The 15,742-nt window shown below is 43.9% G+C and overlaps 1 protein-coding gene across 8 annotated transcripts in view; it reads left to right on the forward strand.

The window, feature by feature from the left end:
* Positions 1 to 4,589: 4,589 nt before the first annotated feature.
* USP49 (ubiquitin specific peptidase 49) overlaps positions 4,590 to 15,742 on the forward strand; it is a 53,259-nt gene continuing 42,106 nt past the window's right edge. For 6 of the 8 annotated variants that reach the window (XM_083445715.1, XM_083445719.1, XM_083445716.1 and 3 more), the window contains exon 1: positions 8,803 to 8,898. The gene's annotated coding sequence lies outside the window, so the exon portion shown is untranslated. Of the gene's footprint in view, positions 8,693 to 8,761; positions 8,899 to 15,742 lie in introns of those variants that run through there. The other 2 variants (XM_083445714.1, XM_083445720.1) reach the window with 2 other exon arrangements.

Consider the following 15,742-nt stretch of genomic DNA (forward strand, 5'->3'; position numbering starts at 1 on the left):
AGCTAATGTCCCAATACTTTCCCCTTGAGAAGTATAATGAGATGTGTGGAACTGGCCTCCATTTTTCAGATATAGCACCGACTATCCTTGCTCATTTGAAAAATCTGTTACTGTCAGGTACACTGAAGGAAGCCCTCAGTGTAGAGATATTCTGGTAAAACTTCTCACATACTTCAAGGCCCTAGGAAAAGCCATTTAACTGCCACTAAACTGTCACAACTCATAAATTACACCCTTCCCCTTGGATAAAACATTATGCAAATAAGTCTGGGGGTTTCTTAAGTTAGTTTGTTTTGCCTGTGACCACATACAGTAGTAAAATTTGCTTTATTTAAAATATTGATAACGTTCTCCCAAATGGTATAAATGCAAAATTATGTCACTAAATTGTATTTTAAAAATACAAAAGTAAGCAGCATTACTTTAAAATCATCCGTTACAGTTTTTCAGCAGCATGTCTAATGAAAACATGCAAATAAAAAGACACTTGAGAGGTTTCTTAAAGCCTTTTTGAATGTTCTGCATATAACTGGATTTTCTTGCCTTCATCCTTTGATGGCACTGCATCAAACTAAGCGCTGGTGGGTTCTGCAAGCATTCCTTTACCATAAGGGAAGATGCTACTATTGAATAAGTCTGAGGGGGATATTTGAAAGCAATTGGCACATAGAGCATTCTAGAATTGGAAGAAAACATGGGACAGCAGCTCTCAACTGTTCACTGCAAAAACAGGCTGCAGGTCTCCCCCACCCTCAACTCAGTCCTCAGTAGGGGGGCTGGTTCTAATTTAGAGACCTACACTTAGTCTTGCCACATTTCTATTTCAAAATTACCAGAGCCTGGGTTAGAACTTTGATATGGGGGAGGAAGACAGCTGGACTGTTCCCAAAGTGGAGCTACCACAAAGCATGCCATGGCATGATGGAAGCTGGCAGGTCAGTGATAGAAACTGACCAATTGTGGATAAAGCTTAGTGAAATCTAAGCAGGAGTCTGGCGAGGGTCTAAATCAAAACCCTTTGTTGGGCCAGAACAGCAAAGCAATGGTGTTTGTGTGTGTATGAGAGAGTGTTTAATGTGACAAGTGAAATAGCCTACAGCAGGCAACTATAATTAGCCAAATCATAGTAGGGGAAAACTACCCCAGATCAGATCACTTCTGTGCATTCTTTTGCATATTGTGTATTGCACACTATATGAATCTTTGTGTGAACAAACCCTTAGATGAGCTATCGGCTTTGGATGCGGGGAGAGATTTCGGCTGCCTTGCAGAAATAGAGGCAGATATTAGAATCAGCTTTTGTAATGTAATTAAAATTAACACAAAAAAACCCCCTAAAAACCTTCCCCGATGCTTTTTTAAAAAATGAACGGGCTAGAAAGGCTGCCTGCTCTTCATCTCCTGTTATAGAAACAGAAACTAAATCATGCCGCCTCGTGTACAATGGTGACTGAATTTTTTTAAAAAATCCCTTAAATTTCCACAAAGGACTTGCGCTTCCCTGAAACCTCCGGCAGTCGGTTCTCCCCCCCCCCCCGCTTCCCCGCCTTCCTGTCCATAATTTTGGTCGTTGCCGTGGCAGCCGAGAATAAGGGGCGGGGCCAGGCCTGAAGAAGGCGACGAAGCTCCGCCCTTCGCCTCCAGTCTACAAGTACCCATTGAGAAGGGGCACGAGGCCCCAGGAATGCGTCCACCTTGCCGGGCCAGTCACTCTTCGATCTTTGGGAGTGAGGGCGGAATCCCCCGCCCCTAGAAATGTTAGAGTCGCAGATGATCGCCGTCCTTCTTGCCATTGCCGATGAAGGATTGAGCTGGCTTTCCCACTCTTAACTGCCAATACAAATCGTTAGGTTTTTCACAAAGACCGCAGAGGTCCTTTCGCTCCCCTGTCCCCTTTAGAACCAGGCGACTTCTTGCTTTAGAACCAGGCGACTTCTTTGCTCTCTCTCAGCCTTTGGAGTTCAGTCAGAGTGACAAGAGAAGCTGGGCTGGCATACTTTCTTCCCTCAAGTGTTTTTTTTTGGGGGGGGGCAGCTTATTCGCTTGTTGTTATGCTACATTAAACATTTCCACTACTGCTCCAGAGCTCAAAAGGTTTGTATCCGGCATTTTTTTTAAAAAAGTTTTAAAAATGCATAGCGTGTTTAAAAAGCAAAACATGTAAACAGCAGGCCCAGTAAACACAAGTCAGAAAGTGCACCCTAAAACTTTGCAGGTTACAGGGTGCATTTCTTGCTGGGCAACTTGAAAACAACAGTAACTGCCTGGGAGTTGGAATATGCAAACACACACACACACCCCCCTTTGGAGCAGGGGCAGGCCTTTAAAAGTTAGGTTTCTTATGGCTCCTAATAAGCTGCTACCAAGGATCTGAAAAATGCTCAGTAAAATCCACAGTGCGCTTACAAACATGCTCAAAATCAAAGAGGCACTTACCAATCCTACCATTCCTGGTTATGGAACATTTATCTGATTCTTATTAGTTTGTGATTCCATGCACATATTATATGTCTTCTGTTAAAGAATTTTGATATAGTACAGTATAGTGTTATAAAAATATTGTCAGTATATTATTAGCAGACATGTAGCTTGTCGTTCAAAATCAAAGAGGTGACTGACAATGCCCTGACTTGGTTAGCCTAAAGGAGCTTATCTTCCTGGATGGCCACCTCACATCTTTTGGCACCCCTGAAGTGGCATTGTTAGGGAATGGCCAATGAAGGTCATGCTGAAGTCTTTTGCTGCAGGCCCTGTCTGAAAACAAGCTTGCATCCAATGTAGCGCTAAGTAACTGTCCTGCCTGGAAAAGAATTTATGCTTGTGTGATAAGACTTCTCCTCACTTGAGTACTCTGCATGCTCCCCAGATCTGCTCCAAAGAACCTAAAAAACCACCAGAGCTGTTTTAGGGGGACCAGTCAGGGTAGGGGAGAAAGTCCTGTTGCACAACTGTAGGTCCTTGCACTGACAGAAGAGTTGTTTAGCGCTGCACTGGATACATTACATTTTAATACTCTGCTAATATGGCAGAAGAATGTCATGTGGGTGGAATTCCAACCACCTGTTACCTTAATTTTCCAGAGGCACCAATGCATATGCAAAATGTACACCATTTTGGGTCATGAATCTGTGAGTGGAGTCCCTGCATCCTTGTTACCTCACATGGTTCTTGTGAGTTTTGGATTCACTGGAGCTACCACCACTTTATCTAGTCGGTATCATGAGGGACTTTTGCCCTGTGCGTGCAAAGAGTAAAGTTTATCCATTTGATGACTGGCAATCGTGACCTATCTTTTCTTGCTTTGAGGCCTCAGACAATATAGGGCATATTGACACATCCCATGGGTCATATCTCGATCGTGAGCCGTTTGTTTTAAACAGCAGAATAATGCTTTAGTGTTATGAAGTGTCTCCTCCAAATAAAAATCAGTTCCTTTAATTTCTGATCTATTCTGTCAAATTATTCACCTCTGTGTAAAACTGTGGCACTTTGATAGCATGAGAAGCAGTTGTGTTCCCCAGCTGTATCACCTCACTCTGAGTTTTCTGCTTAAGGTGCCCCCCCATCTTTTGTCTTTTGTATCTGCTGAGGCAATTCATGCCGCACACACACACACACACACACACACACAAGTTTATGTAAAACAGCTGCTTTCTGCTGTTTCCTGGTTAGCTTATTTTTAGAAACCAGCATTCTTAAGACTAAATAAATATGCTGTTTAATAAGTGTAATTTTTAGTAAGAAGTTAAACCAAGCACTTTTATCTTGATGAAAAAGCAATCCCCGGGGGCTGATCCTAAACATGCCCATAATTTGCGGTGGGGTGGATTTGATCCCTGTTTCCAGTTGACACCCCTCTCCCACTTTGCCCGCAAAGGTTCAGTTTACTGCCAGTGTTTGCCATTGAAGTGCTTTATTAAACTAATCACTTTTTAACAAATCTTCCATTCCTACTTCAGTACTTCTCCAAGAGGATTCTCTCGGCCTCCTGGGAGCAGGATCACAGATTTTATCATTACCTGCCATTGTGTTAAAAAGTTGAAACTGCTCTAAAACTCTGATATTTTAAAAATGTTTTCTGCATATCTGAGAAAACATTTTTAAAGAAGAACAAAGACTTAAATGGGACACAGGTGGTGCTGTGGTCTAAACCACAGAGCCTACGGCTTGCCGATCAGAAGGTCGGCGGTTCGAATCCCCACAACAGGGTGAGCTCCCATTGCTCGGTCCCAGCTCCTGACCACCTAGCAGTTCGAAAGCACATCAAAGTGCAAGTAGATAAATAGGTACCGCGCTGGCGGGAAGGTAAATGGCGTTTCCGTGCGGTGCTCTGGTTTGCCAGAAGCGGCTTAGTCATGCTGGCCACATGACCAGGAAGCTGTCTGCGGACATACACCGGCTCCCTCAGCCTATAGAGCGAGATGAGCGCCGCAACCCCAGAGTCATCTGCGACTGGACCTAACGGTCAGGGGTCCCTTTACCTTTACCCTTTAAAGACTGAAATAACAGATTTGAAACTGCCCTCTGGCTAATACAGGTTTTTTTTTAACACAACTAGGAATTCAGATTTTTTACTCCGTGCCCTTGGATTTATTTTATCAGCCAACTGAAAGGACCAGAGTGAGTAGAAAGTTTATGATTTTTATTCAGGGTGATCTGTGCCCTGAACACCTCACTTCATTAGCCTGTCAATAGTCCTTTCTTTGGCAATCGATCCACAAGTGGGTGTGCAAACCCTCCTTGCATGAATTTCAGCCAAAAAGGAACGCACAGCTAGATGCTTTCAAACACTGGCAAGATTTATTTTGGGGTCAAGAAAAGCCCCAAGGAATTTAGACAAGCAAAGCAATAGTATGGTAACTCAATGTTACAGAACAAATAAGATATGTCTGGGATATTAAACCTAAATTATTGCTGTAGCTAACCAATTAACATAAAATAAAATAAAAATCAGACAGTACACAGAGAAAAAAGCAAGATGTTTCATAGCCTTGATTATTGCTATTGCAGCTGTACTGCTCAGCTGGCAACCTTCATCACAGATGGTGGACTATGACAGGAATCTTCACTTCAGTGCCTTGTTTGTGGATGGCGGCATCTCCTATAATCCCTAACTAAGATCTCACAGGGCCATTAGGCAGCGTCTTTTCAGGTTTCAGATAGATCTCTCCCAACACAACACCCCCCCCCCAAGTTGGCCTAGCCGCCCCCCCCCCCGCCCTCTAGTTCACATGGCAACCAGAACTATAATCAGCCTACCATTCACCCTGGGTTAACTTTCAGTTGGCCAATCTTCACACAAGGTTCATTACACTACTTCTCATACCCCTTGGAGAGGGAGTGGAAAGTAAAAGTATGATCTAGTTGAATTACAGGATCCCGCTGAATTTGCATTATTTTTGTACGCACACGACAGTTCAAATCACAGTTCACATCCTTCCCCATAACAACCATGGATCTAGCAGTTTGCTGTGGTGCCAAAACATGGACCTGGAGCTCATCAGAATGGTTTCTCAATGGAAATGGTCCAAATCCAAATCATGAGTCACATCCGTATTCACAAAATGTGCTACCAAAATCACAGACCCATGACTTCATGTCTCCATCAGAGTGCTAAACCAAGGATCCTAGACCCTCATGGTTTCTCCCTGGAGGCTTCCCAAATCAGCCATCATTATACATGGATCTAGTCCTTATGTTACCATCACAAAACAAGAATGTAGATCCAGGGCAATTCCTCTTTCTTTCTTATTTTAAAATTGTTACACCATAAAAGTGTACCATCTATTCATAGCTCAAGCCCATCCACACAGATTTCACTGTAAAAATTACAGCTCCATCACAGTGTCGTCTGGGCAGCCCAGGACCACCTCCATACACACTGCCCAGGCTTGTGCCCCAGGGAGGTTTAACTTCATCCCAGAGGCACACTCTCAAGACAGAAGGATGCCAACAATACAACAAGCACAGTGGCACAATCACATGTATCTGAGACATGGCTCTCCCATAGATGATCCGAGCTCATATCTGTGTGCACAGAGTGGAGACTAAATTTGAGGATCAAGAAGTAAACCAGGACCAGATGACAAAACAGTAGGAAGAAACATCAAAAGTCATGACTAAACAATAATCAAGCATACAGGAACAAACCAGAGCTCAGGAAGACCTTGTTGCTCAACAAGATTTAATTGCAACAGAAGGTTATAACTCATTCCTTCCCTGGATAATCCAATGGGAAGCATGGGTGGATGAAGTAAGTCCAGTGCTAGAAGGTTCTTAATTAAGAAGGCTGCAACAATTGCAACATGCAGTTTAGTGATCCACCACATGGGTCAAAGGAACAAGAGCATTCAGGCAACAACACCAGCTGCAGAAGATCAGCCTAGCCACTTTGTTCTGACCTTGAAGAAGAACTAATCTCCTTCCTATTCTGTTTACTTCCATTTGGCTTGTGTGTTCTTTTAGTTTCTAGTCCTGATAACAGCTCCAGCTCTTTTTAAAATTGATGTTAGCCGCTTTGGGTGACAATAACAGTCTAAAAAGTTGCATAAAACAACAAATATATCAATACGAGACACCTGCATACAAGTCTAGCAGCATCTGATATGCTGATGCCATCATCAAGTAAACAGCCTGCTTTTCCACAATGGGGAGTGATGCAGCAGGTAAGTTCAGGTGCACTGGTCAGAACTCTGCTCAGTGCTGTTGCTATAGGCAGCCATCCCACAAACAAGCTGGTCCCCACTAAGTATGCAAGGTGGCCCATTGAGGGCAGCTTGCCTAAAGTTTCCCCAAATCTGGAGTAGGGACTGATAACCTATGAATCTGGTTCATACTTTAGCATCACACCACAAGTTTATAATGCACTTCATAGACATGAATGTGATTTGTGGTTTGATGGCAGATAGGGCGGAATTCTATGGGAGGAGGGGAATAAGGATCAATAAGGGTCTGAGCCTTTGATCTTTGTTATCTACAACAATGCTAGATCTACAAAAAGCAAAGGAAGCTGTCTTAGTCCATTACAATAATTCCAAAATCCAGTTAGGTAATACAGTACCTGGTTGGGAATGGCCCAAATATCAGAATTAACAGGCTGGATATTAGGGAAATCTAGAGCTGTGGTTTTTATGTTGGAGTCCATAGAAATGGATGCAAGCAATGATTTGATAGTGGCTTTGGGAACATTCCATGTGTTATGCTATTGTGGCCATGAAGTGCTGAATCCCTTATATTTTACAGTATAGTTTGTGGATGAATGAAAGCTGTTATTTAACAACAAATTTGACATTTGGGGAACCTCTGCATGTTAACTTTAATAATGAAGATACATGCTTTTGTCACAGAAGCACCACAAAGCACTGGATTTCTATACTGCAGTCAACAGATATAGATGTGAGCTGTAATCTGGTGGTAGATTTGCGGGGAGGGCATTTCCACACAAAAATTAGCATTTCCACACAAAAATGCTAAGGTCCGATAGGTATAAATCTTGCATTTCTCCCCCCTGAAAGTGCATATTACCACATGCTTTTCCCCCCAAAAAGAAAGATTCATTGAAAGACGATTTTTCTGAATAAATTTGCCGACACCTCTGCTGCAAAGTTATTCTGTACGATACGTTAATTTCTCCCATTATACATACAAGCATACAAGGAGATTCAAAACGGCCGCAACGGAGCCTGCTTTTCCGTCCGTGCAGTCTCTGCCTGCCTCAGATTATTCACCTGCTGCCATGTCATCAGTTCCTTCCTGACGGTAAAACAAGGCAAAAAAAGGGGGGGGCACATAATATCTGTTTAAATTATATATACTTTAAAAAGCGGCAAGTTTCACATTTTGACGCCGTGTGGGTTCCTTAGCCCGGTTTCTATTGCGGCGCTTGGAGCAGCCCGCGAAGCAAAAGGCTCTCCAGCCGGACCTGCGACTGGAGAGGGAAACGGGGCGCAGGATTCGGCCGCTGCTCCGCGTGGCGTCCGCCAGGCAGTAACCCTGCGGGGCCGCGCGCACGCTGCGTGTGTGTATACACGTGTGTTTACACATTGGGCCATGTGAACGTGCAAGCTGCTGCCCCTTCCCTTGTCTCGGGAGGCCGTCGCGGAGCAGCGACATTCGGGAGGCTTCTCTTCCCCGTCCCTTGCGAGCCCTCAGGGCCGCCGCAAGACCCAAGCTCCCCGGCCAGGCCCTCCGCGACGCTCCGGAGAGACAGGCGGGCGACCGACGAAATGGGGTCCTGCGTCTTTAAGAGCCCCTTTGTCTCTGAAACATCCTTATTTACCCTCCTGTGATTCAACCAAACTTAACCCCCCTCTTCCTCCCCCCGCGATTCACAAAGCCCACGGATGTCACAGCTCCGGGGGCGGAGCTAACGTATTCCCCGGACCCTCCTTCCGAGACTCCGCTTCTGGTTTTTATAGGATTTGGTTAGCTTCCGCAAGTGCCGTAAACTAGCAGTTCGGGGGAACAAGAGACGGCAAACGCGTCTGCTTTGGCTGCCACGCCGTTAGGGACGAACTGTTCCGAAGAATCTTCGGATTCTCGGGAAAACTAAAAACAACAACAACCACCCCACACAATCTGACGCGTCACTAGCGTAAATCAGTGAGAGGGTTCCCGCTCTTTCGTGTTACGTAGATGACGCCGAGAAGAAAAGGAACCGTCCAAGAAAACTCTCGGGAGCCCCCTTGCGCAGGTAGCGTAAACGTGCTCGCTGAATGGCGACTCGTCGTAGGGCGGCCCAAGCCGGGAGTGGGAAGGAAATAGTGTCTGGCGGGCGGTTGAGCCAACGGCAGCGCGGGGCGGGGCGAGCTCGGCGGCCAATGGCGGCCGGGGGGGCGTGTCAGGTACCGGTTGGGGTGTCTCGCGCTTGGTGACAGCTCGCGCGTGCTGATGATGGCGGTAAATAAAGGGGCCGGAGGGGGGGAGGGGGCTTTACCCCCTTAGGGGCTCAAACCCTAAATGTGGGGGAAGTGAAAGACCCACAGCTGGGGTGGAGAGGGGTGCTTCATCCGCGGCCCAGGGAGGCTGAGGGTAGAGGGGGGGCTTGACCCCCGATTTGGGGTAGGAGGTTTGAGGGGGCTCCACCCCTTTGGGGCTCAAATTCCATATTGGGGGTGGGGGTTGTGCTGCTTTAAGCCCCTCCTTCCTGTTTGGAGGGAATTTCGCCTCCCCGCCTGGCCAGGCCGACGGAGGGGAAGAGGTCTTGACCCCTAAGCAGGAGAGGGGCTGGAGGAGGAATGCCCCCCCCCCCGCCAGATGGGAGGTTGCGCGCACCGAAGGGGAGGCGGGCATGGATCTCCTCTTGGGGAAAGAGGTCCAGGGAGCTTGCCCTGCGTGAGGGCAGAAAAGGGCACCAACCTCGCCAACTGGGGGGGGGGGGGAGCGGCTATGACAGGATTTGCCGCCTGTGGCTGAACAGGCAAAGGCAGCAGCCAACTAGCTGGTTTTTTAAATGCTCAAGCCAGACTGCCTTGGTTGGAGAGACACGGGGTTCTTGTACAATCTGAGCGCCAGGGGTATATGTTGGACAGGGGGAACCTGAAGGCTCAGGCAGAGAAACAAAAGCGAAAAGAAACCCGAGGGTTGGGAGGACTGAGTCAAGAACAATTTAGAAATTAAAGTTGTAGGGACCCTCAAAGGAGGCATTGGAAGGGGAGAGAGGAAATTAAGGGCTGGTGTGTATGGTATAGCTGCTGAGATCTAAGACAAGGAGCTCCCCATTTTAATGCTTGTGAAACGAATAGGGCCCTTAATGGCTAGAAAGCAGCAGCAAGAGAGTTAGAAGTTTGAGTTTGAGGATGCCAGACTTGGAACAAGGGTTGTAGTGAGGAATATTACATTGTTGCGGGTGCTAGCACAGGCAAAGTGGAAGAGAGCTAAAATAACGATGGGCAAGCAGGGTGGTGCACGTTGGTATTGCTAAGCTGCGAGCAGTTCTTTGTTTGCTGGAAGATGCTTAGGTGGTTCACTTCAAGTGTGATGTTTCTAACTTCTTTTTTCAGAGCATTGTGCTCTGACTCGCATTGATCTATTATCACTTAATCCCACAGGGTTTCCTTCCCTCTGCTCCAAGTTAAGAACATTAGTATGAAATCGGTTTGAGAGAAAGCATTGTACTAAAGTACTTTGGAACTCATTTCTGTTGTTGGTTTGATTATATGTGTAGCAATGCTGAAGAAGTTGTTCCAGGGATGGAACCATATGATGGAACTTGGGTGTCCCTGGAGTTAATGCAAATGAGAACACTTAGCCTTACAGGATGCTTCCAGCTTTCGTAATAACTCATTTGCAAACGCTGTTTGTCACACAGCAACTATGCTATTGAAGTCAGTGCTGTTATGCTGCCCTTGTATGAAAAAAGAATGGGATTCTGAAGATAATGATTTTCGTGTAGTGCTGTTCTCTCCCCTTTTATAAATAAATTGTATATATTACCACATTAAAGTTAAAGGAAGGTTTTACATGCTTTAAAAAGCATTTTTATTGAACACATCAGCACATGTGAAAGAATGTTAAAAGTCTGTTTTATGTTACATTAACTAGTTTTTTTGCCAGATGAGCATGATCTTGTAGGGGGAAAGCAGCTAGTGAGAAGCTGTGTGTTTCATGCATACTTAAAGATTGCAGTGTTAAGCCTGACCTTCTTGCTATTTCAGAATGTGTTGGTTCTTTGATCTTTGAGAGAAGGAAGTAAGACTTTTTGTTTACTTCATCAAAGTTTTCCATTTTTCTACCCCCCCCCCCCCATTGTTAGTGGAAAAAGGGGTAGGGCTAAGCATTAACTTTAAACTAGGTGGTTTGTTAAATGATGTCAAAAAAATAAGAGATGTCAAGTCAGGCATCTCTAGTTCCTTTCAATGTTCCTAAGGCTTTTGAGAAGCTGTGTGTTTTTCTTTGATTGTGTTAAGCCCAATTTTATTGTGAAGAAACAAGTTTTATCCCTCCCCCAATAAAGCAAGTTTGAATTTCATGCTGAAGTGCTGGAAACTTTAAACACACACCAAATTAATAATATTTGTCAACGAAATTTTTAATTCCTGTTTGAAATCTATTTTCTCCAGTTTATTTAGAACTGAAACATTTGTAGGATATAGGTAGGAAAATGTTTTATTTCTAAATAAAGTGCAGAATATGAATGCACCATGTTTTTAATGATACATGTTTCTTCCTTGCCCCTTTACTAATCTGTAAAAAAATAAATAAATCAGGATTTCATGTTATGTTCGTATCTATTCAAAATATATAGAAAAATAAGGGATATCAAACATCTAGATAGTCTTTTAAAAGGCGTTAACAGTAAATACAGTTTAATATAATTTCAACTTAATCAAATTTAAGTTTAGTTCTATCCCTTCTTCTTGTTGTTGTTTAGTCGTTTAGTCGTGTCCGACTCTTCGTGACCCCATGGACCAGAGCATGCCAGGCACTTCTGTCCTCCACTGTCTCCCGCAGTTTGGTCAGACTCATGTTTGTAGCTTCAAGAACACTGTCCAACCATCTTGTCCTCTGTCGTCCCCTTCTCCTTGTGCCCTCAATCTTTCCCAACATCAGGGTCTTTTCCAGGGAGTCTTCTCTTCTCATGAGGTGGCCAAAGTATTGGAGCCTCAGCTTCAGGATCTGTCCTTCCAGTGAGCACTCAGGGCTAATTTCCTTAAGAATGGATGTGTTTGATCTTCTTGCAGTCCATGGGACTCTCATAATTCAAAAGCATCAATTCTTCGGCGATCAGCCTTCTTGATGGTCCAGCTCTCACTTCCATACATCACTACTGGGAAAAATGGACTTTAAAAAAAAATAGTTTTGTAAATTTACAAAAAAAATATCTCCAACTGTTTTTCATTTCTTTCTCTTTTATTCCTGTAAAATAGTTGGCTTTACCTGTGAGTCATTTGTATCATTGGCTAAACTTCTGTGACATAAAAAAACAACCTTGAAGAGCAGATAAGAGGTTGGCTGATAGAGGAAGTTAAGCACTCAAGGAAAAGAAGTGAAAACAGAAGAATCTGGGTTTTAATGTTATCAGGGACATGTAAGAAGGAATTGGCAGGAAGTAATATCTGGCAGCACAGAGGCGCCCCCCCCCCCCATAATTTGACAGTCCTATTATTTTTAAAATAACTTAAATAAAATAACTGCCTGACTATATATCACCCAAACATTTGTTGAGCAGTTGTACCCCATAATATTTAAGAGGAAAAACCTAATATAGCCTAACAAACAGAAGGAACTTGATGCTGCTGATGGGAAGAAGCAAGCAGGGCTGCATTTGCAATGTACTCCTGAGTTTCCCCAAGGGTGTTCTGTCATCTTCTGATAGCTGGTATTATTGTTAGAAAACTGAAGAAAATGCTTCAACATCTGCACATGTGCTCTTGTTGGGACGGGATGTGGAGAAGACTGAATTTAGATTAAACCAATTAGACTAAATGTTTTTTTCATGCTTTTTGGCTTCTATTTTAAATATATTTGAACCATCAGAAAACAGTCTGCTATCTAGAACTGAATTAATATTGCCAGTTTTAGGTACCCATGTGACTAGGCCTCTAGGATTATTTAAGCCCTACCTTCATGATTAAAAGCTTGTTCAGTATATTTCCTTGCTTCCTGAATAACCAGGTTAGGGCACTGGGAAATTTCTATAAAATGCATGTTTTCTAGAGCTGGACTAACAGCACCAAAAGCCCATGATAGACAAGATGTGGAAGATCTCTCCACTTCTTCTCCTTAAACAGTCATAGGGAGATTTTAATTCTTCCCAAAAATGCCATTTTCATGGATTTAATTATATCCCCAACCAAAAGGTGCTGTTTGACCACTGGGGAGGTGTGTTTTTCCCAGTGGGGCAATAGCAGCTTTGTGTGTGTGACAATTTGAGTTTGCGAAAACAGTATGCGGGGTTAAAACCTCCTTCAATGTTGTGGCCCTTATCAAATGCTGCCAGCACCCCCCTCCAGTTGCTTTTAATCAAAAAGGCAATGGCAGGGGATGTGAGTAAAGATATCACATCTCATCTAGTTTAGTCCTGCAAGTACATGTACATGTATTGTGTTGCCTTCTGTCTATATAAAAATTTAGATATTAAGGCAAAATTTGCTAACCTGGTATCTTCAAGATGTTTTGGACTATAACATTTATTAGCTTCAGCCAGCAGAGCTGTGCTGACTAGGGTTGATGGGAGTTGTCCAAGACATTTGAACGTACCCAGGTTGGGGAAGAATCTGTTGAGGAGTCCAGCTGTTGAAAGCCTCTTGCAAGAAAACCAGCATCTTGAACTTTGCTGTGCAAACAACAGGCAGCCATCATCATTCTTCACATTGTTATAAGCAGCACCTACATGAGGACACTCTGCGGGCTCTTGGGTACCCCATAAGAGAAAAGGAGCAGTTTTCCCCCTTATAACAACATGTTGATGCAGCATGTGTCTGATGACTCTTCCACATCAAGACGAAGGCTGTCATATTCCATTCCAGCTGTAACTTCTGAATAGCCTTTCATAATAGTGATTCATCATACACTTAATTAAATCACTTCAATAACCTTGTGTGGTTATATGTTAATAGTTACTAGCTCTAAACTGGAGACAAAGCATTTCAGTTTTGTGCCTATGAGTGTGATTTGTGAAAAGTTTTCAAGGCTGCCATAGGAACCTAAAGATTTAGCAGCACCCAAAAAACCCCACACATGAGTTACTAAGGGAGGACAAAGACCATCAATAATGGTTGTGCCCTGGGACTTCTTGAACGGGGTAGGGCCCCTGCCAATCAGTAGTTAGATTTCTTACTTGGATTTCACTTCTATCTGTTCATCCTTTCCCAGTCCTCATTAGCAATCAGATGCTATATAAGAATCATGATTGCAGCATCATTTTAAGCCTGTCTTGGGCAAACTTGGATGGTTTGAAAGCTCAGAGTACATAACCACAAAATAATAATAAATAACAATGATAGGGAGCCAGGACTGGCACACTCACTGAGCAAGTAAATGCCATTTCTATTCCCCAACCTGACTGTTGTTCCTCCACACAGTAAATACAGTGGTACCTCAGGTTACATACGCTTCAGGTTACATACGCTTCAGGTTACAGACTCCGCTAACCCAGAAATAGTGTAAGAACTTTGCTTCAGGATGAGAACAGAAATCGCGCGGTGTCAGTGGGAGGCCCCATTAGCTAAAGTGCTTCAAGTTAAGAACAGTTTCAGGTTAAGAACAGACCTCCAGAACGAATTAAGTACTTAACCCGAGGTACCACTGTACATGTTGTTAACCACCACTTAATATAGTGGTACCTCAGTTTACGAACTTAATCCATTAGAGAAGTCCGTTCTTAAACAGAAACCATTCTTAAACTGAGGCGCACTTTTCCTAATGAGGCCTCCTGCCGCCGGTGCCCTTCCACCGTTCGGCTTCCGTTCTTAGACCGAGGTAAAGATTGCAAACCGGGACACTACTTCTGGTTTTGCGGAGTTTGTAAACCAAATAGTTCATAAACAGGGCTGTTCTTAAACCAAGGTACCACTGTATAGGATGGATTTGCAGTACGCATTTAATGTAGGAGCTACCTGTGCAGTATTACAATTCCAACCTCTAAATATGAAGCTGCAGTGGAGGAGAGATGAAGAACTCTCAACCTCCCCCTGATCATTTTCTGGTGGTACACTCCATTTCACTTTAGCTTAACTGTAAACATTGACTGTCTGTTGCCTGTCAGTCTGCAAGCTTCCATAACTACTGGCTGAACCGCTGTGATGTTACAGTAGCCTGGAGGAGAACTGGATAGGCATGGAGAGTAGTGGAGATGGAAAGGTTGAAAGGAAGTACCAGGTCCTAAATATAATGGATTTGGGGACAAAGGGGGGCAGTGAAAACAGCAGAAAGCAGAAGGCATAGAAAAGAAATGTTGGAAGCAGGGAGACTAAGAGAACGATGATGAGAGCAGGCAATATGCTTAGGGAAGTGGGGACTGAGGAAATTTTACTAAAAGGTCAGTGGGTGGAATCCTCCCTACCCCCACCCCATTGTGGATTCAGTTGCTATGATAACACAATATTCTGGTGGAAGCTATTTCACATGGAGAAAGGCACAGAAAGAATTATGTTCTTTGGATGGAAATGGATATTGGAAAGGCAAAGAGGACTGTGGAGACACCCACATTTCTTAGTAGCTAGCTGTGGATGAATTAGCCCCAAATTTAGAAGAGTTCCCAAAATCTCAATTATAGCATTAACTTCTCTAACCTTCGTTTGCCTGGGAAATGAGTGTATGTGAGTTTTCGATGTGCTGTACTAGAGGCAAATCTGAAGAGTTCCAGGTGAGGAAGTAGAATTGAGATGGTTCAATATATAATTTTGCGGCAAGAGTGAAGCTGGACGCAGTGAGAGTAAAACGGACTGTGTACTGCACATGCACATGCAATTCTTTTAAAGCAGCTGACACAGGAGGAAAATAAATTTCACTAATCACTGACCAAGCGCCAACTTGACAATGCAGGTTCTTGGGAAGAGTACCGTTGTAGGCCATGTATATATCCAGACGGTAAGCAGAAGTTGATGCCTGACAAAAAAGAGACAAAAAAAGCATAGAGGCCTGGAGGAGGCAGAGCCCCAGCAGCCCATTCTCAGTGAAAGCATTCCTTCCAATGTTTCACGGGCTTGAACTAATACTACTTGTGAAATGTTTAGCAAATATGTAGTAAACGATCATGTAGTACACTGTTAGGTTGTCTGTTGCCCTGTTGCCCAGGTTT

The sequence above is a fragment of the Podarcis tiliguerta genome (genome assembly GCF_965153285.1).
Source record: "Podarcis tiliguerta genome assembly, chromosome: 6".
NCBI lineage: Eukaryota > Metazoa > Chordata > Lepidosauria > Squamata > Lacertidae > Podarcis > Podarcis tiliguerta.